Source organism: Phalaenopsis equestris, unplaced genomic scaffold, assembly GCF_001263595.1.
Source record: "Phalaenopsis equestris unplaced genomic scaffold, ASM126359v1 Scaffold000330, whole genome shotgun sequence".
Taxonomy (NCBI): Eukaryota; Viridiplantae; Streptophyta; class Magnoliopsida; order Asparagales; family Orchidaceae; genus Phalaenopsis; species Phalaenopsis equestris.
Genome location: NW_018164772.1, coordinates 688,129 through 692,549, shown reverse-complemented (window position 1 = coordinate 692,549; position 4,421 = coordinate 688,129).

Below are 4,421 nucleotides of genomic sequence, written 5' to 3'. Positions count from 1 at the left end.
CCATAGCCCCCGGTGGCGCCACCGACGTTGCCGACGGCGGGTTTTTCTCGAGAGTCCAAGAAATTAAATATAAAAATCGCACTGACGGCACCCTCGACGCCGCCGACGGTGAGACCGGCAGGATGGCGTTTTTTAGAGTTTGAATGGACGATTTTTGGCAGTTTTAAGCTGGAGTTACTCCTTTTAAACTTAAAAATTAGATTCCTAAGTTCATATTTCCCCAAAAATGAAGTGAAACTCCACAAAATTCATCCATATGGCTTCAAATTCCTCTGAAAACCATATGGCTTCCAATTCCTCTGAAAACCATAGAATGTTCAACCGGAGAAAGTTCATTAGTACGGAAGCGCAGCGAATCTTCAACAAGGTACTCACAAAGAAAAGATTAATCAAGGAACAAGGATTCGTAAATCAAGGATTGAATAATCCATCGACGACAATTGAAGAGATGATTGTGCAACGAAGATGGGAAGTGTTGTGCTACACTACAGTCGCCGTAGTTGTTCCTATGGTGAAGGAATTTTATGCTAATTTGCATGGAATCAACTAGGAAGTTGTCTATGTGCAAGGTAGATGGATAAATTTTACTCTTGCATGGATCAATGAGTTACATATGATCAAGAACATTCCTGTCTGCCGTTATTCTAACTTCATCCCGACATAAAACCTGATGAATGAGATCTATCAATATTTAACGGATGAAACTGAAGACTGGGAAATGAGAGAAAATGGGTATGTTAGTTTTTCTGCGACACTTCTAAACCCTGTTTCTAAACACTGGCACTTCATTGCTGAAAAACTGTTACCAATGTTGAGGATCGGTAAAGTTTCATTGCTGCAAAACTGTTACCAATGTTGAGGATCGGTAAAGTTTCTAAGGAAAATCCTATTCTGAATTACTGCATCCAAATGGGACTGTCGATCGATATTGGTTCTTTAATTGTGAAGTCGGTTTTGGGCATTCATGGATCAACTTATGAGCTTGTACATCCTTCCACAATTTTCTTACTTTGTAGTCAGTTCCAAGTATCTTATAAAAATTTGGAAAAATTACTTCTACCTTGGAAGCCTTTGGACCCAATTGAGAGATTCCCAACCAATGAAGATGAAAAATATATAACTATTATGGTAGATCAATCGTTTCAGAATTCACTGCCTATTCATCCTTTCGTTTCCGGACAAAACACTAGTGATCCTACGTAGAATCAAGAAATTGGAGAAGGAGATACAAAATATTATGAATGTAATTAACAATATCTCTGATTACTTCGATCATCTAGACTGGAGGATGAAAGAACAATTTGCTCACTCTGGACATATCAAAGATAGTTTGATCTGATTGATGTGATAGATGAAATTGATAGAAGAGGCCTCTACTGAAGAATTTCTATAACCTCTTTGTTCATGTGCAATCAATGGGTGATCTCAGAGAAGAATCTAGCACTGGATCTGAAGAATAGTAGTTTTACTTTGCTACCTGTTTGTCTATGTGTGTAATTTGGTTTGAACTTTATGTTTGCTTTGCTTTAGAATTTTGCTTTTAGATCTCTGTATAGTTGAGACTGAGCATAGGATGTTTGTTTTCAGCATTTTGAGTGTTATGGCTTAGATTGCGACGTTGAATTGATGCATTACGGTTGAAAAAATACCAAACTTAGGTGTGTTGTGTAACGTATATTGTAACCCTTAGAATTTATATATAATTGTGATGTTTTGTGTTGTGAATGTTTAATTGTGATAGTAAGTCATTTAATCACTTAAAATTATGTCTATAATGATTGAATGGATGTCGTTGAGACTTAAAATTGATCGAAATCGCAAAAATCCTAAAATTAAATCAATTCAATAGAGCTCGCCAACGGCGCCCTCGATGCCACCGACGATGGGCTTTTCCTGAGACTTCTGAGGCTTAGGATAATAATTCAATAGCGCTCGCCGACGGCGCTGAAGACCCCGCTGACAGCGAGATCCCAAAATAACACCTTTAAATGCAATTTTAACCAGTTAACCACCACTATTCATCATCCCCTTCCTCTAAAAAATTAAATTTTTGACCTAGTTCTTGAGAAATCTTTAATTTTGGGGCGATTTCAAAGCATTTAGACACCGGATATGATCATCTCTTGGTAAGAGCTTCACTCCAAATTTAAAAAATTTGATTTTCACCATGAATTTCTTCCACATTGAAAGATCCAAAAAATTTGAGAATGTAAAGAAAATATTGGGAAGAAATTCATGGAATTTAGTTTTGAACTCTTAGAATCACTCTTGGAAGCTATTATTTGCATATTTAAAGTATATTTTGGAATTTTTCTAAAATTTTGATTAGATTGAATAATTTTGATTAGATTGAAATGGCTTCATGAAAAAAGAGGCAACTTCAGTTTGACGAGTCTCGCTTCGTCAATGCGAAGGCTCCATCGAGATTTACTTCAGTGTTTGAAGTAAAATAATGTATACAAGACCGAGTTTTTGAGAGTCCGGGAGGAGAAATTGAACAAGTTATTACAGAGCGAAGCTGGGAAAACTTCTATTACACCACCAATAAGGCTGCTGCTAATATTGTAAGAGAGTTTTATGCCAATGTGTTCTATTATGAGGATGAAATCGTTCAAGTGTGGGGATTTTCTATTAAATTTAGTGCCGCCTGCATTAACTCCTTTTATGAAGTCCTAGATTCCTGTAGCTGCCATTATGAAACCTTCAGTTCCATGGAATGCCCGTTGAATGATGTGATCAACTTTTTCGCTGATGAGAAAGGAAAGTGGAAGATAAAACAACGAGAACGGGTAAATTTTTTTGCTTCCATGTTGAATGCCACATCTAAAGCGTGGTACTATTTTATTTCCTCTCTATTTTATTTCCTCTATCACCATAGTGATGTAACAAGAGATACAGCTATTCTGAATTTTTGTATTCAGAACAGCTATTCTGAATTTTTGTATATAGAACTATAAATGTGGGGAGAGTTATTTTTAGGAATATATTGACTACGGCAAGGAGTGAAACAAATGGATGTCTAGGAAATCCTGGCCTTATTTATGCACTTTATCGACTTTCTGGAGTGGAAGCTGAAGGAGATGAGGAATGGGTTCACCCTATGAAACCCATTAGGAAAGCAAATTTGAAAACTTATGAATCCCATGAGAAATGGAGAACTGGAAGTAAGAGTTAAGAACCTTCTACTAGTAGAGATATCCCCTCTACTAGTTATGACCTTCCTCCTAGTTCCTCCACCCTGACCTATTTAATTAATGAGTTGACCTTTCGGCGAAAGAGTCTAGAGTTAATAAATGAAAGGATTGGAGGTTTAGAATGTAGATATGATTATGATAGTGAGTACCTACAGAGGCATTCAGACTTTGAGATAGCTTACTACGAAGCTCAGGCCCGACACTACAGAGGTGAGCCTGTTGTAATTTAATTATTGTTATAATTGTTTGGTGTGGTAGTTGAAATTTGTTAAATTATAATGTGATGTAATTTTTATTTTTTATTTTTCATTTTAATTGTAATTGTTTTGTTTAGTATTGTGGATGTGTTAGAAAATATTATGTTTTATAATGTTTAGTTTTGTACTTATTTCAAAATTTCATTACCCAACAAATTCTCTAATGATTTATATGTATAGAAAGCTCCTAATGTTACAGACCAGGTGAAGTAGAAATTTTGAGAAGGACTGTAAAAATTTCAGAATTATGAAAATGCTTAAAATATTGAGGTTTGATTTATATTTAAAATTTTTCTTTCCACCTATATCATTTGAAAATTTTAAGTTTGGGGGAGGGAAGAAAAAGATTAACTATTAAATGTTCTCAGTTGAAATATTTTTGAAAATTATTAATATGATTTTATGTAGTGAATTTAATCCAGATAACTATATTTTGTAGATTTTTAAAGATTATGGTAGATTTAAAGAAATATTTTTGTAATGAAAATTAATTTTGTGGATTAAGATATGTGGTATAAGAAAATAAGACTATAGTTAACTATTTAAGGTAAAGGAAACCATATTTTAAGTGTTAAGAATCTAGAAATTCATTTGAGAAGAAAAGATTGGGGCTCAATGATGTAAAAGTTATGAAATATTTATAAGGTAAATGAATGCTTTGAGTTTCAAATTTAGGGAAAGAAAAGGTGATGTTCAAAATCATTAAAGGCTATCCAGATATAGTAATCCTCACTTGAAAAAGGAAAAAGAAAGGATTGACAACAATCCCTAAAAAGAAAAAAAATATATATAGGATTGGAAGCAATCCAAACGAAAAAGAGAAATGAAAAGAAAGAAAAAAAATATGAAAGTGAGGAGAAGCTTGAGGAGATGCCAAATCAAAAATTGGCTTCACTGGACCTACCTTATGGGAAAAGCTAAATACATTCCTGAACTTATATTTATGGATTAGATATTTTACTAATAGTGC